The 27,550-nt window shown below is 40.0% G+C and overlaps 1 long non-coding RNA gene across 1 annotated transcript in view; it reads right to left on the minus strand.

Annotated features, from left to right (window-relative positions):
- Positions 1-27,550, minus strand: part of LOC111752297 (uncharacterized) — a 67,034-nt gene that overhangs the window by 17,994 nt on the left and 21,490 nt on the right. The window contains exon 2 of the long non-coding RNA XR_002787259.2: positions 12,812-12,914. This is a non-coding gene — a long non-coding RNA (uncharacterized LOC111752297). The remainder of the gene's footprint in view (positions 1-12,811; positions 12,915-27,550) is intronic.

Raw genomic sequence — 27,550 nt, forward strand, 5'->3', positions numbered from 1 at the left:
AATTTGCTAAGGATTTAACTAATAATAAACTCAATATGATTCCCCTGTGTAGGTCAAATGACAAAAAAAAAAAGTTCCATTATTATGTATTTATCAGAATATATGTCCAGAAGGAGAGAGGAAATTGCCATATAACATGCAGATAGCGTATTGTGTTGCATCGAGTGTTGACTTTTCAGAGGAACGTTCACAAATTGGAGCATGTCTAAAGGAAAGCAACTAGGATGGTGAGGGACTTGAAGTTATTTCAAAAGAGTAAGAGCAAAAGGAAAGGAACTATTTATTCTGATGTCTTCAAATGGTTGAAGGAATGATTGGAAGTTTTAATCTTTCCTATAGCACCCATCTTTGGTTCTAAACAAATATATCCATACGTACATACTTACATACATAAACTATGAGAGTTGACTCAGAATTAGCACAACTAACCGTACGTTTGTTATCACTGGGGCAATGAAAGCAGATGAAGAAGGGTCATTTAGGGGCTGGAACTTTAAGTTTTTTTTCTAAGGCCTCTTCCTTAGAAGGTTCTACGATTCATAATTATTTGGATTTTAGATGCTATGAAGTGTTGTCGATGAGGGTTAAAGAAAGGCCTGCCTCCAAGCACCTGGCCATGACATTCTCAATTCTTTCATCATCTGACTCCTATTAGAATTTTCGTCTTTGACTTCTACTATACCAGATTGGATTATTATGAAATGGCTGCTATTTGACTAAATCTTCCTTACAAAATAGCACTTCATATGGTTAAACCGAATAATATAAATCCTCTCCAAACATACGTAAATATTTCAACCTTTGTTTCAGTGATTCCATTTCTCCAACATGAGAGAACTTTCCAGGACATCATGTCTCCACCTCTGCTTATCGAATGGCTACCTTTTAAGGTTCAGTTTGCCCAATCATCCACGAAGTTGTCTTTAGTCACTCTGTTGGTGTCTATCTCTGCACACCTTTAGGATTTCTCACCTAGGACCAATGATGTTGTTTTTATGGTTATTTACCTTTTCTTATGTAAGTCCTGGTTCTTAGGAGCACCCAACTTAGGCCGTAGGCACCATGTGCCTTTGCACACAGTAAGCACTCAATATATAGCTGCTACAGACGAGGTTGACAACTTCAGAGCTGGCCAACCACTCTGCCTTTAAATAGAACCAATCTTTAATGAAACCACATAATGAGATAATCCCTTCGCACACCCTCTGACCCACGATTCACTATGAAATGTTGTTCTTACACAGTTCTCACACTTTGCAGTTAGCAGAGACAAAGGTGAACATTCACAGGTACACGCATATTGTAGGAAGGCTTTTGGCAGTACCGTTACTGAGGATTTTGTGCAGAATTATGAATTTACCAGCTTTGCCAAGGCAAGTCGAATATTCTTTTCTGCACAATGAGGTAGATCTTCAATTTTAAAATTCACTCCCTTTTTTCAGCCCTTTCTCTCTCTCTCTCTCTCAATTTGTTTTGCAAGAGCATTTTAATGCGTTTATCTCTTTCCCTCAGCTTGTGAAATTACTCACCCTTGAGATGCATAATTGAGAGGTGTCCTATTACACCCGTGGGCTTACAGCCTTTATGAATCACTTCGACATGAGAAAAAACGTTTGTATAAGAAGCACTAGATTTATGTGAAAAGGGTACAAAGAATTCTTAATAACCCCGGCTCTTGATTTGGGCAGGACTACAAGGGAGCATTTCTATACATGCAGGCTGCAAATTACATATCGTTGGCACCATTTAAATGTAAAATGCCTTCATGCCAGCAGGTGCTTTTCAACTGGGAATTTAGAGTGTACATTTCCATTGGTTTCTCCCCCTCAGAAGCCTAAGACTTTGACACACTGGAAGGAAAGTCTTTAATCCTCAGATTAGTGCATGGCAGAACTTTAAAATTGAAATAGCAATTTCCCCAAGCATAAGAACCTCTGTGGTACAGGAAAGAGATAATTATCTTTACAGAAGAGCTACTAGGATGAGTAGCCTGAGGGTAGAGATGAAATCCTCTGCTCATCTTTCAGAACACTAGAGCAACTTTTCGAAGCATGGATGTTCAGCTATAGTCCACTGGAAACCAAAGATTTTGTTTCTATGGGCAGAGGCTTTAGATTCATCCTAGTCAAATCAAGGTGTGTGTATGCTGTTTATAATTTAACTTATATTCATTAAAATGAGTTCAAGGCTTTCAAGGATATTTGGAGCACTGGTGACTTCCTTGTCACATCAGGAATCACTGGAATTTTACTCTTTTTAGTCCCGTGAGGCCTTTTTCATAAGATGGCTAATCCTGGCAACAGTGCTGGGCCTAAGCAAAGTGCGAAATTTGGAAACTTTGAGACTTCTAGTTCTTTGATAGTTCCTCCTCATTAGTGTTCCTTTTCTCTGTGCCTTTCTTTTGAAGTGTTTTAATTTGTTTATTTTTCAGAAACTGCTTTCGTAAAAGCATCTGAATCCCATTCACATTAAATGAAAATGAATCACTGAATGTAACAAAAAGATCTGAGCCGCATAGGAGACTTGGATCATAGGAGATTCAACAGCCTTATCATTTTGTAATAACAAAAGAAGTTAAGTGTGCAGCCAAATTATTGAAAAGTTGGACACCTAGAAAACATACCCATGCCTTCTCATTGCTGCCACTTTGGATTTGTTTAATCAAATATCCTTCCCTGCCCCTGGGATGAATCTTGAGCTGAAAATATTGCTTTTATAGCCATTATCAGGTATTAATGAATAATCTGACTTTTCAGGCATTTAAAAGCCTAAAAAACCGTTGCCATCAAGTCGAATCTGACTCATAGCGACCCTTTAGCACAGAACAGAACTGCCCCATAGGGTTTCCAAGGAGCTGCTGGTGGATTCGCAATGTCAGCCTTTTGCTTAGCAGCCAAGCGCTTAACCACTGCGCTACCAGTGCCCCTTTAAAAACCTAGTCCAGTTTAATACAACTTCACTCTTTTATCTAATTAATAGCTTCACTCTCTTACCTAATTCATAGATAAATCCTGACTAAACCAGCTTTAGGGAAAGGGCCACCTTTGCTTGGGTTTATTTTATTATTCTTCCTGAATTTTATACTTCTCCCATATTCACAAAGCTGCTTCTTTCTTCTGTGGTATAGAAGAAGGATGGAGAAAGAAAGAAAGAAAGAGAACTCATATCATTTGTTCTCTTTTAGTTGTCCATAAAGATCCTGAAATGTTGGCTTTATCTCCCATGGGGTACCTCTGGGGGCTTTTCCAAGACAACTGTCATGACCAGAGATCTTCCAGATAAAGACTCAAAAAAATACCACACGCCATCTCCTCTAGCTATCTCTCTCTCTGGCCTTCCTCAGCCCCTACTTCGAGGAGTCCCGCAGAGACCCTCCTGATGTAACCATGCCCCTCTGTGGCTTTCTTAATCAGGGTCCCTTTTCAGAGAACTCAAATCCAGCTTCCTTGTCTTGGGCCATGGAAATGCCTACCTTAGCCTTAGCATTCCTTAGTCGAGAATAATGATAAAAACTAGCACATACTATGTGCCCATTCCTGTCCCAAACACGTCACACATTTTTAGCTCATTTTATGCTCACAACAAACTCATTTGCGTTATTTCCATTTTTTATATAAGAAAATGAAGCCACAGGAAAATTAGCGAGATAACCATGATCGGTTAATGAGTGCTGAAGGTAAGATTTTAACTCAAGCAGTAGAGATTCAGAGGCCACCACAGTCTTAACCCTATACCGTATAGGGAGGACAACCAAGTGTGTGTCTTCCCCTCTGAGTCTGTCTCTTTACTTGGCATCACAGGAAGCTCCGCTGTCTCATTTTTAGACCTTTTCAGGTGAAAGTCAAGCACTCTTCCTTGTTTTCACCCAACCGAAGGAGTGCATGCTAAGCTCTGCCAAGGCCTTTTAGAAGCCGGCCTCACTCACTTTGAGTGAAAGTCCTACCTCCCCTCCCCCACGAGGAGTAGGGGAATAACCAGAACCTTAAGTTCTCTGAAGAAATTTTCACTGATGAACTTCCTTTTCTTATGAATTCTGCAGGGTGTTGATGGGCTACAGAGGAACCAAAAATGGTTTTGGAACCCCCTCATTTATAAATTCTACTTACATGGTCTAGAATCTCCTATTAGAATATGGAATTACTTGGTACTTGGTATTTTCAGTTTTGAGGTTTTAGATGAACTGCCAAAAAAGGAAGCATCTAATTTTAACATTATATTGAATGAATTGCTCAGCATCACACAATTAGCTCTTTGCTAAGCCACAAACAAAGTTGTCAATCGGCTAGTAACAAGTTATTAAATCCTAGGGAGGCTTGCATTTTTTTCAGGGACCAAAGCTAAAAGGATAAAACACCAATGCGTACAGGTGGATTTCTGGCATTCAGGTGTGTGTGTGTGTTTGTGTTTAATCTCTCTGCTGCTATCCATTCTCCCTTCTTAAAATAACAGGAAACTGATGTTTTTCTAAGGACACTCTGCCCACACCTCAGGCTATGTGGTTCAGGCAGGATTTACCCAGCTCGCATAGTTCCAGGGATGGGTATAAGACCTCGGTTCCGTCAATCATCACATGCCATTCCTCAGGCCACAACAACTGGTTGAAGGATGTACAAGTGATCCAGTTTAGTACAGTGAGAGCTTCCTTGGACATTTTGGAAAATAGGTGCTTTGTTTCTACTGGGGTTGCTAAACTGGTTGGATCTAATTAGTAGTCAGTTTTGCTGCCAATGAAAATGACCTACCTAAGTATGAAGCCAAAATGTAGAAAAGCAGACCAAAGGGACAGAAAATCATGATGGCATAATCAGAAATACTGGATCCAGTCATGTCTGAAATCAAGGACTTACGCTTTGAAAATTTTAGTTACATCCAATTAATAAATTTCCTCATTTAACTGGTGACTAAAAGATTATAATATTGTTTTCAACATTAATGAAAGGTAAAGAATTTTGCAGAGACTATCACTGGGTGTGGATTAATCACCCTGACATCATTGAAATTATATTTCCTATGCTGTTAATTTCCCATCCCCTATGCTCAGACATTATCAATGCTTTATCCACATACTTTGACAAAGGTTATCATTCCTCTGGCCTTCTCATTTGTGTAGAACCATGGGATTCCAACTTCTAGTACCTGTGACTCTTTGCTTGAAAACTTTCCATGGTTATAGGAGGGTATTCTGCTCGTACACTGGTCAGCCAGATTTCTGTGGAGTTTATGCTTCGTGGGAGAAATCCTCAACTACTGGCTGTTGTAAGTTGGTAGATAAATATCCCAGCTTCCTCACACCTTACTTGAGATGACACGTGGCCTCCCAGAGGTCCCCAGCATGACTGTGACTCTATACCCACAGAGATGGCCTTCTTAATAGTGAGGTCTTCATTGGCTTCCTTCCTTCTTCTAGCTTCACCACTTCCCACTACCCTATTGGCTTTCTGAGATCATTGCTCAAATGAACTACTTGCGTTCATATCCCTTAGGTCTACTTTTGGAGAAACCTAACCTAAGACACCTTGCATTGGCTACACATCCTCTGAAACACGCGTGTGCCGTGGTGATGGTTCACACCGTCGTTGTACTTTACCCCTCTTGGGCAAACATCACTACCCTTGGGCTTTCAAAAACACCTCAAGTACCACCGCATCCACCTCCCTGGGGCAGGTAAAAGGCAGAGAAGACTCTTTTAGTGGTATCCTTTATCAATTCTGAGGTTCCCAACCACTCAGTAAATAGGAGAACCTTGTCCCAAGAAAGGACCTTGTCCCACCCCCCACAACTGCACTAACTTTTCAGAAAAGGCAAAGACAGAAGAGTAAGACAGGTAGCCCTCCAAGCGAAAGGAATTATGGAGTCACCTTGATCTCTGAAAATCAGTGTTTCCACTACTTTTCTCTGAAGGAAAATAAATGAAGATATTGGAAAGAAATGGGACAATAATAAAGATTAAAAAAAAAAACCTGTTGCCATTGAGTCGATCTAACTTATAGTGACCCTATAATATTTTCCATAAATTTTATCATCTATTCTGGGACAATTTTGAGAGCAAAATAATTACCCCAGGATAACTGGTTTCAACTGGGATGGTCACATGCAAGGTAGGACATATAGTTACCATAGATAAAACTCAAGATAAAAAAAAACAAAGTGAGAAGTTTTTAGAAGTTTACACAAATACCTCTGCTAAACAAGACTTTAGTGCTTCCAAATTGGCCTACCCTCCCCTGCCACGTCTTAGATTCTAAAATTACCTTTCCATTCTTCAATATATTTCCCATACTATCATCTAATTCCTCTTTCCTCAAACAAGATTTATGTCCCCTAAGACTATATTTAAGACTATAACCACTCCACCAGCGGCCTTCCAGGGACATTTGTGCTTTAAAATACAACACTTCTTAAATTTTAGAATGTGCTATTAGTTTAGAAAAAATGGAGATAATATGACAAAGAAAGTTCTTTTAAAATAATATGGAAGTGATATTTGGTATCAGAGAAACTATTATATACTCTGTTAAAAGAATAAATTGAAATTTACAGCTCCAGATTCCAGGTGTAGAGATTTTCAGTGGCGTCTCAAAATAGCCGTCTGTCCCAGGTAGACCCCTTATTGTATGTCCTTCTGCGTGAAGGGTGCCCCCTGAAGTTTCATGAGAAGAGGGCCCTGTCCTGGGTCATTGCCTCCTGGAGGTCAAGCATGGGCAGAGTCCATCTGCTTGGACAGTTTATATGCTGGGATCTCGGGAGCCCATCCCTCCCCAAACATTGACCAATTCCGGTTCCAATGTATTCAGACTTCATAGAGTCATGAGTTCATGTTTTGCTCCCTTGATCAGGGAGCCACTACCTAAGCACTTTTCAGAAATGACCTCCAGCTGTTCTATTTCTACACCCATCATGTCACCACCATCTCCTCCCAGTTGTTGCTATTTCTTCCCATTTTATCGTACCATGAGAACAGAAGTACATGCCTTTAAGCAAACACACACAATCTCTCACTATGCCATTTAGACATAAGTTCTCACACACAAAAAAAAAACCCAAGACAATTAACTTTGACTTTTAGTCATACACTATTGCTCCTGTAATGTTTTGAACATTTCTAATGTGTTCTTTTGCATCTCTGAGAAAATTAACTTTGCCCGGAGTCCGTAACATATTCTAGGTGGAAACTATAAATTCTTAACAGGAAAAATCCAAAGAGAGAGAAGGAGCCAATTGTATCAGATAAGAATTGAGTTTGACTACTAGTAACAGAGATCTGACCATAGTGGGCTACGTTTTGGGAATTTTATTCTCTCATGTAAAGGAAGTTCAAATTGGAACATTCAGCGTTGTTATGGTGGTTCCATGTATCACAGCCCCAAGCTTCTGTGTTGTTTGTATTGTTTTTGCTTTACTATCTTTAATGTGTGGCTTAAATTTTCAAGGTCATATGATGGCTCATGGAGTGTACCTGTCACATTGACATTCCGGGGGAAAAAAAGGATGAGGCCCTTTTTTAGGTTTGGGGTTCTTTCCAAATCTCCATCTGATAAGTCAAGTGGAATATGGTAAGTAAATGGCCAGTCTCTTTTAAGCCATAGTCTAATATGGCTGTTTGCAAAAACAATCACTTCAATTAATGCTAAGTATTCTCTTGGAAAAACACAATGCTCAGTTTCTTCTCCAACTAATGTCTACCCCAGCTTCTCTCTCTAAGGTGATGTGCAAGAGTATGGAAGGAAGAGTATGTGGTTTGTGTGACCTGGTGTCTTGACAAGGAAATTCAATCCCTGGCTTAATGCTGGGCCTTGCCTACATTCACGGATCTCTTGTGCCCAGTCCTTGACTGCCTGTAAGTCAGGTGTCACGCTCACCTCCAGGGGCAAAGTTTGTAGCTGCTGCAATCATGGTGCATTTTTTTGGCTGCAATGAAACATCTTAATTCAGTTTCCACTCAGCTCTTACTGAGTGTAGACCCAGGCACTTCCTCCGTATCCTATATTGAGCCTCCTACTTTGCAAATCACCAATAGCCTGTGTTCTCAACCCAATATCCATACTACGTGGGAAATGAAAGAAGCTGTGAGGTGACTCTAGAAGTTCTGACCATGCCACACTGCTCTTTTAAATGCACTGGGTTGCCACATGTTGGTCTGGGATATCAAGAAGATAAATAGGGCAAGAAATTACTACCCTTGGTATCACCATTACTTATCACATATACTGCCTCTCTCTGGGTCAAAGCTGGAAGAGGGAAGTCTGGATACAGCATCTGACCTCTTGGAAACATTAATGTGTTTTCCACTTTTGCTTTTCTAAATACATGAACTCATGAGCTTGGCACTAATGGACCTAAAGTATCCATCTGCTGAAGGAAGATTAGAATTTATTACAAAAGGAAACCATTTACTACACTGGGAATGAAAAGAGGAAAGAGATATTCTGCTTCTGATATGCAAATAAGATTAAGCAGTAAGAAAAGTGCCTTGCAAGCCAGGGCATTGTCTTGAAAAAGAGCCTCCTAAAATTTTTTTTCACCTGGTTTTCCCTACTGGTTTCCATTTCAAACCAAGTCTGGAGGGTTAGTCAGAGTTTTCTGCAGTTCAGAGAAAATAACCCTGTTCTCCATTAATATTTGAGAGGAAGATAGAATTGAAACAGAGGGAAAGCTCACAGGGGGTGATAGGGAGAAGAGGAAGTGGAAAGAGAAGAGAAGATACTGATTGACTAGAGAGCAAGACAATCAGAGATGTCCCAAGCCTTGAGCCTTGACCATCCATACGTCCGTATAGCACAGGTTGCAGTGATCCTGTCAGGAAGAAGGAGGCCCTGACATTTAGCTTTCATCGTCACCTTTGGCTTCTATATAGCATGAAGAGAATGTGGAAATGGTTGAGAATCTGGTATGGAATTTGACAGACAGGGTGGCTTTGGAAGCGACAAGGTGGTTCTATGGAGAGAGCTATAGATTAGACTACCAGAGGGACAACAGAAGAGTCAGAGCAGTCTATAGTACCATCAGGTACTGCGGTGAGGCTGGGTCACCCAGATATTTCTACTAGACCCTTACCAAACTATCAGAAAGATCCACGCATGAACCATTCCACCCCAGCCGTAAATGAGAATGCCAAGTGGATAAGCATCAGCCTGGTAGAAAGAGGACATGTCCCAGAGGCCAGGGCAGGCAGGGGAGGCTGTGGCCAAGGATAGCAATGCTCCCCTCACCCAGTATACTCAGTTACCACTTAGGAAGAAAAGCAAGGGAGAAGAAGATGGCTCAAACTAACCTTTCTCTTTTGCCAGTGAAACTGAGTATTGATTGCCTTAAAAAAAAGAAAGAAAATTACATAAGTCATCTAAAAGGTTAACTTTTAAATTGGATTGAGTATGTACTAAATTCTTTTCCCAGTCCCCAGGGGTAGAGTGTCTTTTCTCTACACAGCTGAATTACGGTGAGAATTAAATTTTGACTAGCATTGTATTAGAATTCCTTCTCCTAAATAAAACTTAAAACCCCATCCAATCACTTGCTCCCGCATTTCAACATCCTGGAAAAAAGATATAAAACAGAACATATTCTACAATAAACCTACTTTGTGCTGGTTTGTAGGAATAAAGATATATGGTTCGCAGTCCTCGGTAGCTATATTGATGAACCTAACAATGAGGACTGTCACAGCTCTGCTTACACATTTAGTTTAAGGTACACTAAGCCAAACCTTCTTGCTTCTCTTTTGTCCTTACTCCCTCTCCTTTCCTTCTCCTTCCTTTATTTATTCTTCCAAAGCACAGAAGTATACAAGCTTTATCAGACACAGACCAATTCAACCCCCATGTAAAAGAGAAAAGAGGTCCCTATATAGGTCCAATCATATCCCATTTATTCCACTTAGTAAAGACTCAATCTATTTTGACTCTCAAGTCTTTGAAATGGGTGAGGGCATTATTCTATACGTTAGATAGCGATGTCCCCCTCCTGCCCTCCTGCTTCCATTTTTTCTTTGAGACATGTGACGAGCACTCCCTGAAGATTTTCGTTGTCAGGGCAGGGTGGCAACTTGATCCTCTGCTGACAGCCTAAGAACATTTGCAGGAAAATTGTTTAAAAGTTGGGTCCTGCATCTGATTCTACTTTATAGTCATGAAAGACTTTCCGCGAAGTCAACTCTTTCCCACTTTGTACAAAGAGATGCAACAATTGACTAGAAAGATAGGCCTTCTCCATACCTCTCAAGTGGGATATGAGTATTCTCATATGTAGGAGTGTGCCAGCAAGTGCGAAAAATCACCAAATAACTACTCCCCAGAGAATTAACTGTACTTAAAGACTTGAATAAAAATCATTATTGATTTCACATGAATTTGGGCTGAATCAGAACTTCAAAGGCATGTCATGCTTGAAGCATTCAGCTTTGAGCTATGGTCCCAAGTCATCTCTTACCCCCACTGTCAGAAACAGATGCTGTCTCCATTTACTGCCAAACTCCCTCATTTCAGAGAGAGTAGAAGCTTTGGATTTCTTTGTACAGGCCCACCTAAAACTCAAGAGTAATCATACTTAAGAGTAGAATAGTTTTAGGGCAATTTTTATGATTATGGTCCAGCGATGAAGTCAGTCAGAATGTGGGGTGGTGTGTGATTGTAATGTACATTCAAGACAACTTAACAGGCAGGTTCATAATACAAACTCTCAGAGATGCCCAGAGTTCTGAATATTCAGAAGGAGGTTACCCATATTAAATGTCCTAAGCAGTACCATTTAGATATTGAAAGAAGTAAGATTAGGAAATTGCAATCATATAAATTATGCTATTATTTGGGCCTAATTATGTGTATGTGTGTGTATGTGAGTGTGTGTGTGTATGCACTTGGGGTGGGGCTCTAGGGATGTGCGTGTGTCCCCATTCTCCCCTTCAGAGCGATGTTTGTTCTGCAAGCTGCTGGCTTGCTTTAAAACTTCAGAAACATGAGTGCAGTTCCAGTCAAAACATTTAGACCTTTATTTCAATCCCATAATAGTAAGCTTAAGTAATGTCTAAATATTTCTTTAAGCCACAATATCCTATTTTCAGCAATGGGCTGTGAACCATAATCTGTATCTGCTCCTTTCTGACTTGGAATAAGTCCCCATGTGGGATGGCTGTGAGTGTTTTGAAATTTGTCAACTGCACCAAGGTAGGAAGTAAGACTGGAAAAGGAGATGTGTTTGAATCCCCTCTCTGACGGAAAAATCCAGAATAATTTTGCCTGCATGTTCTGCATCTGATTGGGTCCTGCGCTGGCATTTGCCTCACTTTGAGCAGAAGCACATCTGTGACTATTCAAAGGCCGAGAGCCGTCTTTGAAATTACAATGATGTGCAATTAAGGAAAAGTTATTTCAGTTATCAGCACACAGTAACTCAACTGGCCATGGTTAAGGAAGGGTATAATTTCCAAAGACATTCCAAACATCTGGCCTTGGATGTTTCTCCCTTTCCATAATTGATGCGTTAGCTGCTTATGGGTGAAATTGCGTTAGCAGAGCATTTTAGTGACATCTGCTTTAAGTTAGGGTAAATTAATTTCCATTTGTGTCTCTTGTTGTTGTTGTCCAAGATATACAAGAAGATATAGATTAGGGGAAAAATGCATTTGCAGGAACGACTTTGTATTTAAAAGCATGTGTTAAGATATCTATACATACAATCAATATGAAACTTTCTGGAATGTTCAACCATGACCTAAGTGTGATAACTGTCCCTAAAAATAATAGCTAACACTTACTGAGTAATTATTTTTTTTATAAACCATGGGGAAGCCCTGGTCACTTAGTGGTTAAGTGCTACGGCTGCTAACCAAAAAGTTGGCAGTTCAAATCCACCAGATAGTCCATGAAAACCCTATGGGGCAATTCTACTCTGTCCTGTAGGGTCGCTATGAGTCAGAACCCACTCAGTGGCAACGGATTTGGGTTTTTTTTTTTTTTTTTTAGTTTAGTCACTGTGTTCACAGGAGGAAGATGTGTCAGTCTGCTTCCGTAAAGATTATAGTCCTTGAGACTCTATGGGTCAGTTCTACTCTGTCCTGCAGGGTCGCTATGAGTGGAATAGACTTGAAGGCAAAGGGGTTTTTGGTATGGCTAGTCACTGAATTAAGCAATTTGCATTAATTACCTTCATTAATCACAAAGCATTGTTATTCACACTACTTCCCAAATGAAGAAACTTAGACACAGAGTGGAAAGTGGAGACACAGAGAGGTAAAGTAGTTTGTCCAACCACACACTGCCAGCAAAGAGAACAGCTGGAATTCTAATCTAAGTGGCTAGGTACCAGAGTTCCATTGTACCAATAGGTTATAAAATACCACAGTGACCAAGCCCTCAAGTGGCATTGATGCTGTGTGTAGAGTCTTATATGAGGTATTATCAGAATTAGAGAAAACTTTAAAAACTGATCCCCTTTTGTTCCATTAAGTCTGTGTGACTTTTCTCAAGTCTCTAAACCTTCCTGAATCTGGATACCTGGCCAACATATACAGCAGGGTTGTTAGGAGGATCTAGGGAGTTAATACATACTAAAACGTTTCTCATATTCTAAAGAATGTTTTCCCAAAGTGTTAAGTCAAACTCCCCCCCCCCCAAGAAATGGTAACAGCTGTTCTGAGTAAAAAAAAGTTCCCAGTCAAATTACTTCAGAGAACTCTGCATACTGCTGTAGACACCCCCATGTGGAGGATGTGTGTTGCATTGTTCAGACTCTCTGCCATACTTTTCTGGTAACGGGGCCCATGGTGGGAAATCACTCCTCCTCTCATTTCATGTGCTGCTGGTAAGCTACTACTCACCTGGAGCCAAAGGCCAGGCACACAACCCAGCCTTCTGGTCTGGGACATTTTGTGGCACAGCAAGGTCTGAGAATGTGAGTCCACGGCCACTGGTGGAATCAATCTGCAGTAGAGACAACAGCATTTAACTCAGTGTTTTGTTCTTTTTTTACTTCAGCTGCTCTGACATAGGTTTCTGTTTAATATACCCTCCATAGAAATTCACTATGAGAAATACCGGAAAATACTAGCAGATCGCAATGAAACATTGTTTGGAATGTCAGATAAATAAGAGGATTTTTCAATGTTTATTCATTTAACCCGTGTTCATTTAGAAGTCACAAAAATTGTCGCTTACATACCAGTGCGTAATGACACTGAATAGGGGACTCACTGGTTAGACCTACCTGTAAGGATGTTGAAGAAAGAAATTAAAGCAACAATAAAGAAATTGGCAGTCTATAACATTCTTTTTAATTTTGATATTCTGAGATCTTTTTTCCAAATGCTCTAGACAGTAGTCTTTTTGTTGACTCTCATGGCAATAGTCTGAAAATATCATTGATATATGACAATCTACTGCTTTAGCTATATATAAAATATATATATATATATATATATATATATATATAGGGCCTAATAAAATGCTTGATAGTGTGTGAAGTTCCCCAAAACCTACATCATGTTGGTTAATTTTTCAGCCCTCATTCTACAATGACTTTGTTGTCCCAATATAGTAATAGTAATCAGGATGCAGAGAGTCTGAACAAGACCACACACATCCTCTACAAAGGGGATGTTTGCAACAGTATGCAGAGTTTTTCTAAAGTCCAGAGTTCTCCAGAGAGCAAGGACAAACAAAAGAGAGAGAGAGATTGATTTTAAGGAATTGGCTCATATGATTGTGGGAACTGCTAAGTCCAAAATCTGTAGGCTAAGTGGCAGGCTGGAAACTCTGGTAGTCTTGAGTCCAAATCTCTAGGCCTTTGGCAGGATATCTATCTTACAGTCTTGAGGCAGAATCTTTCCTTCAGTAAAATATTCAATTCGGGCTCTTAAGGCCTTCAACTGACTGGATGACCCCTCCTGCACCCCTCATTATGGAGGGTAATCTGCTTTACTGCAACTCACTGATTGCAAATGTTAATCACATGTAAATATCTTCACAGCAACATCTAGACTAGTGTTCTACCAAACCTCTGGGCACCATAGCTCAGCCAAGCTGACGCATAAAACTAACCATCACAATGATGATGGATCAAAACATTTCATATCGTTTAATAGTAATCAATTGGGTAAAAACAAACAAAAAAGAGAGAAGTTTTCAAAACATCAGGGATGTTCTAGAGGTAAGACCATAGTCATTGAAGCTGGTGACTGACTATATAACCTTAAACATTTAATTATTTCCAAAAATGTAGATTTTAGAATAATGGACTAATTCTAACTTGGTCTTCATCTAATATCCTATGTATCAAATAGTAGAGCTTAATAAATGCCCGAGTTAAATATCATCTTCAGGTATTAGCCCATGGTCCCACACTCAGTAGAAGCCATGAGTTTTCAGAAATGGGGGGTATATTCTTTAGCATGTTTTCAGTAAAAGTAACAGAGGATTCTTCTCAAAAGAGTATAAATCGAAGGAGGATTTATTACCTCATGTATCTAGAAGAATTTTGTCATTAACCTAGGTACAGTCCATCTTTCTAATTCCTCAGCATTGCCCTCAGGCTTATATGTTCTACTTAATTACAAATTGGCTGCAACCACCCCAAATATTATACCCTCACCCAACAAAGACTACAAAAGACCATACACCAGCCAAAAACCAGGCACATTGCTGTCAGGTTGATTCCAACCATGGCAACCCCATGGGAGCAGAGTAGAACTGGCAGATCGCTAGGCCTGTCTTCCAAGGAGCCCCTGAGCGGTTTTGAACCGCCAGTCTTTTGACTAGTAGTTGAGCGCTTAACTGTTGTGCCACTCAGGGACTCCTAAGTGTGTGTGCGTGTGTGTGTGTATACGTGTGTGTGGGTATGTGTACTTTTTTAAAGAACTGATACTGGTTCTGTAGGAGAGTAGCAGAGCCCAATCTAGATTGATTTTGTTTATAGAAAACATTCTTCACCAGATGCCTTATATACAGACCTGTGAAATATTTATCTCTCTGTAAATGAATGTATTGGCACTGTGCCCCACAGAATTTTATAAATTTGAATCCTTCCTAATTCCTTTTATTAAATCAGGTGTATCTATCATATGACAAAGAAACATCTGGTAGGAGCTCTAATTGTGTTTCCTCATCTGCCTTCTAATGCCTATATTTTGAGGGCAGTTGTTAAAAACAAGTGCCTCCTTTCCGACGTTACAGCAAAAGGCAAGCACTTCATCGAGCAACTCCCCACAAGGGTGAGGATGTGGTTCACTATGAGCAGAGAGAGTTCAAAGCAGGCAAGTATCAGCCCTTACACCCGTTGCTCTCTCCTCATTTCTATCTCCCTCTGTCCTTAGAGTTAGATATCCTGGCCTCTGGCTTCTAGGTGAAAAACATGGAAAACTCTCTGTTTCCCAGCTCTCCCTTTACAATCCCACACAGGCACATTTTCAAATGTGCTTAAAACTTCTGGTCATAGTAGAAACTTCCTATCAGTTCAGACTTCTTTTAATACCCTTGATGGTTATCTAAGTGTTAAGGCTAAGGACATAAAGGTAACTACAGAATAATTCACTCATTCTTTCATTATTCTTTAATAAACATTTATTTATTATTTGCCAGGAACTGTGTATAAAGAGATCAAGAATGGGTAGTCCGTACCCTTGAGGAGTTTTCAGCTAGAGAGAAAGGGACAAAATGGTAAAAAGAAATATATACAGAAGGTTAAGCAGTGCAAAAAACAAAGAATGCACAATGTGCAAGTAGACCACTATCTTAGACTGGGTTCTCTAGAAAAGCAAAGCCAGTGAAGCTCATATAGAGAGAGAGAAAGAGAGAGAGATTTATATCAAGGAAATGGCTCAGGCAGTTGTAGGAGCTGGAAGGTCCCAAGTCCATGGGTCAGGCTCAAGACTTCTCCTAACTCATGTAGCTGCAGGGGCTGGCAAACCCAAGACTGGCAGGTCAGATGCCAGAAAGCTGTCATCTGGCTCACAGGCTGCAGAAGCTGACAAACCCAAGATCAGCAGGTCAGGTGGCAGGCCTCTGGCTCACAGGTTGTAGGCTGATGGGTCATTCCCAAGATTGGCAGGTAAGCTGCTAGCTCAAGTCCCAAGAACCACGGGGGTCAGACAACAAGTCGGATGTAGGATCCAGAATGAGGAAAAGCCAGCAGGCTTTGCCAGAAAGTCCACATATATTAGATACAGGCCACATTCGCAAGGAAGCTCCCATTCAACTGATGGGCTTCTCATAGCAGATCTCGTAATGGAGGTGATTAATACATTACATAGCTGCCAAAGAATATTGTAACCACCAAACCACTGAGAATCATGGCCCAGACAATTTGACAGACAACATCAACCACCAAGGGGGAATTCTGCCTGAGGGGTTCAGAACAAGGTTGGGAGATGATATTTTGTTCATAAATAATATATGTTCACTATATCCCACCATGACAAAGTAAGTAGATAACTCCGTATCTCTAAAAATTGCCAAGTAGATTTAATACTAGATTTACTCAGTCCTGCTTGGTTGCATTGGATTAAAGTTTACTTTCTTTCAAAACAATATTTTTAGTCACTAATTTTACAATCAGTTCTTAGCGACCATAAAAAGATGATAAACTACAGCAGTTGTTAATAATGAAAAAGGTTCTCTGCCACTGTTTGTTTAGCAGAGAGAGACAGTGACAACCCAAGCCCAAACTCAATACATGCAAAAGGTTGCCCACTGGGCAAAAGCCTTCAATGAAATCAACTCTGAATCTGTACATTGGGTCAACAGGCAATGAATTGAGAGGTATGTTGCTTAAGTTCTATTTACTCTATAGGAACCTTTTTGTGCCTCATTGCTACAAGTAACCGTAAAAACTTCTCTCGAGCTAACTTAGTTTAAGTTGTCAACTACACTTAGGGAGGCCATAATCCCTGGATCATTGACCAAACAGATAGTGATAGCTCAGCCTGTCATATCAAAGCTTAGTAAGAGAGTGTTTATTGTAGTTTATCGCAGATGCGCTAAAAACCCTTCCAAATTCTCAGAGGAGCTCCTTAACTCTGCAAAGAGAAACTCAATCAATAACTCAATATTTATTTCAGGTGTTTGCAAATACTACTGCTCTGAACTTGACTAAAAACTAAACTAGTTCTTCAGCCACAAGGCTTTCAGCTTATTCACTCACTATTGGGCACACATGTGGCTAATTCTTCGTAACTAAAGATCTTTGCTACTTCTGCTTTTTTTTGGCAAATTTCGTTAGACTCAGCTGCAGGGACCTGAATGACTTACGTTTCTCCATACTGCTGTCTCTCATTCACATTGTGGTATACAGCAGGTGGCCAAAGATTCACAAAATGGAAAGAGATGAATGGTCTAGTAAACAACACCTGGAACTCTCACATATGTATCTCCTAGTTTGTTGTTGTTGTTGTTGTTAGGTGCCATCAAGTCAATTCCAATTCATAGCAACCCTATGTACAACAGAACAAAACACTACCCAGTTCTGTGCCATCCTCGCAATTATTGTTATGCTTGAGCCCATTGCTGCAGCCACTGTGTCAATCCATGTTGTTGAGGGTCTTCCTCTTTTTTACTGACCTTCTACTTTGCCGAGCATGATGTGCTTCTCCAGGGACTAATCTCTCCTGATAACATGTCCAAAGTATATGAGACATAGTCTCGCCATCTTTGCTTCTAAGGAGCATTCTGGCTGTACTTCCTCCAAGACAGATTTGTTCATTCTTTTGGCAGTTTGGGGGTGTAGATGTAGGGGGTGTAAATTCAAACAGTGACGATTGTGAGAGAACATGCTTCAGTTGAAAGGGGTCTTGGAATAATTGAATGAATCACAGTGACTGAGTTAATATGAAGTTCAATTTAGTATTTAAGAAATAGTACACTTGAGGACTAAGGACCCTCCTTAAAAGACAACTTTGCCCTTTTCTTAGTCACCCATCACATAACAAATAAGAATCATATAGTGTTCCAGGAGTGAAGTAGACCCTAGAAGAAAAATGTCCTGTAGAGCCATTCCCATCAGATCCCTTTGGCCCTTGGATCATTCATTCATTCAGCAAAATTTATGGGGCCTGTTGTAAAATGAAAATGCTGGGCCCTTTCTTTAAAAAGTATTAAGAAATTCAAGATGGCGACAGTAAGACCCATAAACCAACGGTGGACCCTTGTAAGTGTGGAATTCTATGTGATTGCATAGGTCATGCACTCATGAAGCCAGCCTTGTAGTCACTTCCTACTGTTCAATATGCTAAAAGTGCTTGGGCTAAATACTTCAGTGGACACAAGTATGAATTAATAAATAGCTGTTGCCTTCAAAGAGTTTATAATCTGGTAAGGAAGATAAACCAGGTTCAAAATCTATAAACAAAGGATAGCCAATTACCTAAAAATGTTAAAAACACAGTTTAGAAGAAGTAAACGAGTACATTCACTTTTGCTGTCTGGTTATGTTATTCTATCTAGGTGCAATTTCCTCTAATGCTATGTTCCAGACACACTTATATTTTCAGGAAGTTCTTCAGTAATTTAAAAATGCTATTCCTTCTGACTGAACTGCTTTTCACCTAACTTTTGCTTGACTAATCCTGCTCATACTTCAGCTGTTACAAGCTTTACCGAGAGACCCCCAAATTTAAATTGGATCTCTCCATTTTGCTCTCGTGGCTCCCCAGATCTTTTCTTCTAAGTGCTGATCGTGAACTTATAGTTTTATATTGAACTCAATGTCAGTGGGTGTGTTTGTTTGTGTTATCATCTCTATGAGCAGAAGGACAATTTTTCATCACTGTTCACTCATACCTCCCTAGGTACTAGCTTAGGACCAGAAACATAATGGCAGCCAACAGATATTTGATAATAAAAATTCTGACGGGGAAAGGAACCTGAAAGGGAGAAACATATACAAAAAAGGTTGAACACATCTCAAAGTTATATTTGGAAAGACCCCAGTTGGGCCAAAGAGTGAGTTGTGATTTATGCTAAGAAATAGAAGGAGATAAAGTAATCGAGGAGACCCATGGAGCCATCTTGGAAGAAGGACAACAAGAATGCTACTTGGAAGCAAGAATGGCTAGACTGCATCTCACATACTTTGAACATGTTGTCAGGAGGAATCAGTCCCTGGAGAAAGACATCATGCTTGGTAAAGTAGAGGGTCAGCGAAAAAGAGGAAGACCCTCAATGAGATGGATTGACACAGCAGCTGCAACAATGGGCTCAGGAATAACAAAAACTGTGAGGATGGCAAAGGACTGGGCAGTGCTTTGTTCTGTTGTGCATAGGGTAGCTATGAGTCAGAACCAACTCAATGGGACCTAACAACAACAACAACATATTGTAGAAATGCATGAGACTCTGATTGAGGAGTTTGTATCTAACTTGGTAGGTAATGGAGAATGGCGAAAACTTTTTGCCATTAATTTTGTTGTTGGTATTGTTTTTAACCAGTGACTTTTTTAAAGTAGAGTATAAGAAAATACAAAATAGAGTAGTATTTAAATACAAGTGCTTCCGAACAAGTTATGAGCTTGACGGAGGCAATTATCTTGGAAGAGGTGATTGTCTAGAAAATAGATTTAAAGGAAGTTAAGTATGAATTTGAATACAGGGAGGGAGTCTGGGATGAATACATGAAAAATATGAAGGTAAGAAAAACACTTAAAATTCTGTACATGGGGTGATTGCATTTAGTCGTCTAACTTGTCAATCTTGGGGAACACTTTTTAAAACAGCCCTTTCTCTTTTTTCTGATTCTTTGTTGAATTAGTAGAGAAATTACTAACTGCAGTACATTTGCCTAAAATAAGAAACTTAGTTGAGAAACGCATCTAAGCTCAGTCTACACTAACCACTTGCACAGTTTCATTTTGACTAATTTTAAGCTACAGAACTGCAATGAGAGACCGATTCTTTAATCCTGTTGCTTTTTTTCTGAGCTATTTTCAAAATGAATTATGAGAAAATTACTCTCCACAAGAATTCATATGACTCAGAGGCATCTGAGAATGTTCCAAAATGGAAGTGTTTACTCTAAGTAGAAAAAAAACACTCAAAAGAAAAAAAAAATCTAGATCTAACATAAAATTGCATAAATAAATTATGACCATGCTTGGAGAAGATTTTTTATGTAAATCAGTTGTATGAAACAGAAATCAAATAAATGAAATGATTTGTGTATTCAATCGCCATCTATCTAACAGTTTATTAAATTGCCTTAGAGCATTGATGCAACACAAAGGTGCGACCACTACCTCTATTAAAAGAAAACACAAGGCTACTAATGTAGAAGAGAAGTAATTTCTGTGGACTCTGTATGACAGGCTGTTCATTTCACATCCTGACATATCGCTAACTGAACCTGGTATGTGAAACTGGATGATAGTACGAGAAGTGCTGAAACTTAATGGGCACAAGGCATACTTTATTAAAACTCAAGGGCTTCTATAACTGAGTTTCTGACTCGGATGCTATTCCTAATAGGGTTATTTTTTTTGTTCAGTTTTGAAACTCCTACTAGCTAATCTACGAAGATGAGTCATACCCTGCTTCAGATTCTTCATCCAGTTTGAGACTTTCCTCTAAACTACTCAAATTATTAATCAAGTCAATGCATATTAATGATCACTCACATGTGATTTCAGCAAGTATTATTGTCTATAATGTGCCAAGAAGTAAGTAGTGAGATACAAAGGATAATAAGATAATATACCTAAAAAATACTGTTCGGTGCTCTTTTACTTTTATAATCAATCATTCAGAAGAACATTGGCTGTGTGGTTGAAGTCACTGTGTAAACTAGCAGTGATACAAAAATATTTTATTTCTCACACCAAGCAGATCATAGAGTCTATTCTTTGTTTTTTATTTTATTTTTTTATTGTACTTTAGATGAAGGTTTGTTCTTATTAAACCGTTAGTACACATATTGTTTTAGGACATTGGTTAAAAACCCCACAACATGTCGACACTCTCCCTTCTCAATCTTGGGTTGCCTATTACCAGCTTTCCTGTCCTCTCCTGCTTCCAGTCCTGGCACCTTTGTTGGTGTGCCCCTTTAGTCTTGTTTTGTACTATGGGCCCATCCAAACTTTGGCTGAAGGGTAAATCTCAGGAGTGACCTCATTACTGAGCCGAAAGGGTGTCCAGGGGCCATAAGCTCAAGGTTTCTCCATTCTCTGTCAGGCTAGCAAGTCTGATCTTTCTTTTTGAGTTAAAATTTTTTTCTATATTTTTCTCCAGCTCTGTCCAGGACCCTCTATTGTGATCCCTATCAGAGAAGTCAGTGGTAGTAGCCAGGCATCCTCTAGTTGTACTGAACTCAGTCTGGTGGAGGCCATGGTAGATATGGTCCATTAGTCCTCTGGACTAATCTTTCCCTTGTATCATTAGTTTTCTTCATTCTTCCTTGCTCCCAAAGAAGTGAGACCAGTGGAGTATCTTAGATGGCTGCTCACAGGCTTGTTATTTAGTTTATGGATTTCTAATTGTTGTTTTTGTGTGACTTCTAGTTGTGCATTTATTTTGGCATTTTCTTCCTGTATAATCTTTCTGAATTCTTCTATTTCTTTTTCTGTATTTTCCATGAATTTGTCTACTTTTCTCCTGCTTTTTTGCTTCAAATCTTGGATAGCCCTGAGTATTAGAAATTTGAATTCCCTATCAGGTAGTTCTACTGCCTTTTATTCTACTAGAAAGTCACCTGGTGTTTTACTTTGGATGCCTACTGGAATCACCCTGTCCTTTTTTTTTTTTTTTTTTATGTTTTGATAGTGTGTGTGTCTTTGGGTTTGGTGTCTTTGGGACATTCAGCAGTTATTTTCTTTGTTTATTGACTGTAGATCTGTTTGTTTTGTCCTGTTTTTTGTTTTACTGGGTTATGTCTGAGGAGGTGGACTGTGCATTCTTTGTTGTTTGCTTATCTGTGGTCACCATGCTTTTCACACCCTTGTCCAATGGGCAGGGCCAGTAGCTCAGCTATGGTGCAGCAGGGCAGGTCCATCTGAACGCGAGGGGCTGGGATGGATTGTTTGTGGCACATACTAGGGCCAACAGAGCAGGCCAGGAATCAGTGCTGGGCAGGTTCCAGTAGGCCATACCTGTGCTGCTCAGGGGTGTGAGGTTTAGCACACAGTGCAGGTAGGCAGGAAAGAGGGGGGAGGTTGTGATGTGTGAAGCTAATATGGGTATGGGAAAGAGGAGAGATAGGAGATAGAAACAGGAGGAAAAAAAAAGAGAGAGAGAGTACTAAGGGAGATTGCCACTGGAGTGAAGAGTTGAGAAACCAAGAAATGGAGAAATGCAGAAAGGAAAAAAAATAATCAGATTAAAAAAAAATTAAAAAAAAGAAAGATAGAAAAGCCCCCAGGGGTTTCACCAGTGCAGCTGTGAAGACTGGAGAAGTGACTCCCTGGCTGCACAGTACAGCCTGGCTAGAGAGGGTATAGATGCCACACAGCACCAGGCATTCAGGAGATGGGAAAAGAAGTTAAGTATAGAGAGACAAAAACTAAGAAATGAAGAAAGACAGAAAGAAAAAAAGAAGAAAGAAAGAAAAATAAATGCCCCTAGGTATCCCACCAACACTGCTGCGCAGACTGGGAAATGGCTCCTAAGCCATGCAGCATAGCACAGCTAGAAGGGGCTCCCAACCTGAAAAAAGAAAAACAGACAAATAAAATGAAACAAAGCAAAAAAAAAAAAAAAAAAAAGCTCTGTGGACCCCACCAGCGTGGTGTCACAGGCTGAGCGAGTGGTTCCCTGGTCAAGTGGCGCTTCACAGCATTTCAAGAAGAAGCAAAGATGGCACAGGGAGCCAGGTATCTGAGAGATTGAGAGGGAGGTGGTGGGAGGCACGGAAGAAACTAAAAGAAACAGAAAAAAACAATATCAGCAACAGAAAAATGGCACTCAGGGAGCGGGCCAGTGTGGGTGTGGTGAATCCAAGCTGCCTGGGGCTGAAGCAGTTGCCTCCTGGCCAAGAAACTGCGGCTAGCAGGGAGCAGAGGAGGCTGAGGGGGGAGGAAGAAGAGTGGGGGTTAGGAAAGCATATATTGCTGGTTACTGGGTGTTCTGACTCCTGCTGGGAACTTTGTGAAGCTGCTTTCCTGTACTTCTGTCCACTGATCTCCCATGTGGGGAGGGTGAATCCAAGCAGCACAGGCACTGCACTTCCCAGCTGGCCAAATCACTGCTGCCAGCCAGGAAGCACAGAGGTAGAGCAGCAGGGAGAGGATGAGGAGTGGTAAAGTGTTTATGGCTGGTTACCGGGTGCTCTGTCTCCTGCTGGGAGCTCTGTAAAGCTGCTTTCCCATACTCCCTGTCCACCTATCTCCAACAGGAGTCCAAGATGGTGAATCCGTGCCGCATTAGTTGATAGGGGACCTCCACACGTCTCTCTCCTCGCTCTTTCTTCTCTTTCAGTTTCTTATTCCATTCGGTGCTTGGCTGAGTTCTTTATCTCTTCATTTAACACTTTGGGTTCCAGGATTGACGTTTGTCTCTGTTTTGCTTAGTTTTTTCAGTCTTTGCTGTGGAGGGACGGCTTGGTGCCTCTGTCTATGGTGCCATGTTGGTCAGAAGCCTCCATAGATTCTATTCTTGAGGCCAGAATAAAGCGAAATATGCACCACGGATAATGTAAACCACATTCCTAGATATCTTTTCACAGCTCTGGAGGGATAAGATTGGCTTTCCTGTGGGCTAATGTGGCGCGAGACGGAGCATAAAGAGCTGTTTGCAAAGAGGCTCTCTCTATTGCAGTATCTGTATTGCATTCGCTGTCTTTGCATTTAGTTTTTTGTTACTTTATAAAAGAGCCTTTCTGAAATGTTCCTAAATCTCCCCACATTTTCTGATAAAAGAATTGAGGTTCAGAAGTAGCCTTAGAAGAAATATCCATGCTTAGGTAAATGAGAAAACCCATCAAAAGGGCTTAGCACATTGCGTGGGGTAAGTGACCACTCGCCACATTTTAGCTAGCATCAGCACAGCATCTTGTAAAGTTAAAATTTTTAACTTTACAAGATAATGTGAAAATTGTCTCACTTATAACTGTTTGGTTTCTGACTACCTATATACACCTGGAAGAAGCAGACAGGACTTTTTCAGTAATGCTGGCAGTATTCCTGATTTGGAAAAAAAAAAAAAAGATTGTGTGAAAAGGAACCAAAACATGTGAAACAAAATAACATTTATGGATATAAATCTAAAGAAAATTTAGTTTTCTCTTTATTTTCTATTGTTCTACCAGCATATTTGTGTTTATTTCACATTGATGAATCATGTTAGAAATTGAAGCATACTTGTGTTGATGTTCTAAATAGAAGAGGAGTCAAAACTCTGGTCCATAAACCAGGAAATTGCTGTGTAACATAGGCATATCCTTCCATCATCTTAAGCATTTATGGATTGTTTAAATTCTCTGGTTTTGGAGATTTTGTTTGTTCGCTTTGATTGTTCTTGTTGCATTTCTTATTTTGTTTGTGTTTTGCTTTTTTTTTTTTTTTGTCTATAAAATAAGTCACAGCTTCTTGACCAAAGACAAGAGAAGATTAAATTGTTACTGCTTAAAAAAAAAAAAAAAAAAAAAAAAACTGACATTAAGAGCTCTCTCACTTCCCTGGAAGGCTTAAGGATGTGGTAAGCAGGGGAGGGATTTGGAGAAGATAAAGACGTGTTTTGCATGTCATTTTGTGAGGGACGGTTGCAAAAAGAAACTCTCCTGCAGACACTAACCTGAGATATCACAGGGTTTCTGAAGATGCCATGAGGAAAGGGATGGTGTAACACAACGCTGTAAATTGATGTTGACTTCAGACAGGAAAGTGGAGCAGAGAAATTATGGGGTTTTTGTCAAGAAAGCTGAAAGCTAGCATTGGTTTGCCCCTAACTATTTATAACAGAGGACCCCTTGTGGCACAAACAGTTAAGCGTTTGGCTGTTCAAACCCATCCAGTGGCTCCTCGGGAGAAAAAACATGGTGACCTGCTTCTGTAAAAATTACAGCCGAGAAAACCCTGTGGGTCAGTTCTACTCTGTCCCATGGGGTCGCTACGAGGCGGAATCAACTCGACTGCACCTAATAATAGCAACGTTTATAGCAAAGGTTTTCAAAATTTAGCAAGCATTCTTGGATTATGCGCTAAAATGTAGCTTGCCAGACTCCATCTACAGAGTTTCTGATTCAGGATTTTTGGGGTGAGGCCTGAGAATAGCGAGCAAGTTTCCAAGCAATGCTTATGTTTCTGAGGACACCATTGAAAGAGGATGATGATAAGAAATGCAGTCTAGTCAAATGTCATGGATTGAATTATGTCCCCCCCCCCAAAAAAAATGTGTGTATCAACTTGGTTAGGCCATGGTTCCCAATATTCTGTGGTGGTCCTCCATTTTGTAATTGTAATTTTATGTTAAAAGGATTAGGGTGGGATTGTAACACCCTTACCAGGTCACATCCCTGATCCAATGTAAAGGGAGTTTCCCTGGGGTGGGGCCTGCACCACCTTTTATCTCTCAAGAGATAAAAGGAAAGGGAAGCAAGCAGAGAATTGGAGACCTCATATGACCAAGAAAGCAGTGCCGGAAGCAGAGTGCATCCTTTGGATCTGAGGTTCCTGTGCTGAGATGCTCCATGACCAAGGGAAGATGGATGACAAAGAGCCAACAGAGAGGATGCCTTCCTCTGGAGCTGATGCCCTGAATTTAGACTTGTAACCTACTAGACTGTGACAGAATAAATTTCTGTTCGTTAAAGCCATCCAATTGTGGTATTTCTGTTATAACAGCACTAGATGACTAAGACATCAAACTAAAAGGATATGAACGTGATTCGCCCTGTTTGCATCTGAAACTCAAAAATCTTTTGGGATCCTTCTGTAGACTATTGAGATTCTACACACCACAAGGACAAGCTTGATTATGACTTGATGATATTTGTTCCCTATATTTCAGAAACAGAAAACTAAAGTTCATGGAGCAAATTAGACAAAATCATGACAAGTATCTAGGGATCTAGGAGATATCTTGCCACCTGCTATGGGTGAGCAATCAATAAAAGTCCTGGACAATGAGTACCCAAAAAAACCCAGTGCCGTCAAGTTGATTCTGACTCATAGCGACCCTATAGAACACAGTAGGACTGCCCCATAGAGTTTCCAAGGAGCGCCTGGCAGATTCGAACTGCCGACCCTTTGGTTCGCAGCCATAGCACTTAACCACTATGCCACCAGGGTTTCCAGACAATAAGCAGCTTAGATAAAGCAATAAGTAATATGTAGCCAAGAGCTAGTACTCAAGGAAACAGGAAATCACATTTATTGGGTGCCCATGATGTATGGCACAGTGGTTAAGAACTTGGCTGCTAACCACAAGGTCGACAGTTCTAATCCAGCAGCCTTTCCTTGGAAACTCTAGGGGGCATTTCTCTGTCCCATAGGGTTGCTATGAGTCCGAATATGCTGAAAGGCTACGAGCTTTCAATACTTGTTACTTGGCTTCTCTGGGTAACATATCAGAGTGAGATAAATCATTTCTAATTTACAAAAGAATAACCATACCCATGTTTGAGAATCAAATGATATAACAAAACTAAAATACTCAGGCAGAAACTCCCACCGTAGGGCACCTGTTCCAGAAATATCATTTCATCCTACCTCTTTGAGTTCACGTTATAAGCCAAGACAAGGAGAAAATGTTTTTAGTACTTGTTATCAACTCTCTCTTTTTCTTCTCAGCAGTACTTCGTCTTAACTTTTTCTTTTGTTTCCTGTTCCACTGGTCTCTTCCTCTTTGTAATGCTTCTAAGCTTTTACTGGGTAAGAATGTCTTTTTTCTCATTGCTGCTTTGCAAAATACATACCTAAGCTAGATTCTAAAGTTCTCTGGAGAATAGACAATCTATCTGAACACAAAGTTTAAGCAGGGTGAAATTGCAGAAGCCTGATCATATTCTATGACTTAGTGTTATGTTTATTTAAAAAAAAAAAAAAAACCAGTGCCTTCGAACCTATTTAAATACTTCTAATTTTTTCCTGATCATAAAAATAAATATGCTCATTGTAGATAAAATACTAAAAATATCTACATTGATTTTTTTAAAAAAGGAAAAGTCCTCCAAAATCTTGTAACTCGGCGGGGGCGGCGGGGCGCCAGACTGTTAATATTCTCAAATATTGCCGTTGGTCCTGCTCTCACTCTGTGTGTATGTATGTGTGTGTGCATGTGTGTGTGTGTGTTACCATGTGCAAGAGCCTAATTGGGTCCTTATGCTTTATTTCACTTGAAGTTGTATCATACACTGTTTCCCTTATCATTGGAAAATAATTTAAATGCATAGTTTTTAATGATTGCATAATATTTCATCACGTAGCTAGCCCCATTTCTTGTTTGTTTGTTACAATTTCCCCATAGGAAAAGAACCACAATACAAATATCTATTTAAATTACCAGTGCTTGAAAAATAGGACTAATGGGAAAATGCATGGTTAGGATGCATGTTCAACCTCATAATTGATTACCTAGTAGTTTGGAAAAGCGTAGAGTCTACCCAGCTGTGGATTTGGCAACAAAAAAAATGAATTGAAATATCAGAA

Source organism: Loxodonta africana, chromosome 23, assembly GCF_030014295.1.
Source record: "Loxodonta africana isolate mLoxAfr1 chromosome 23, mLoxAfr1.hap2, whole genome shotgun sequence".
Taxonomy (NCBI): Eukaryota; Metazoa; Chordata; class Mammalia; order Proboscidea; family Elephantidae; genus Loxodonta; species Loxodonta africana.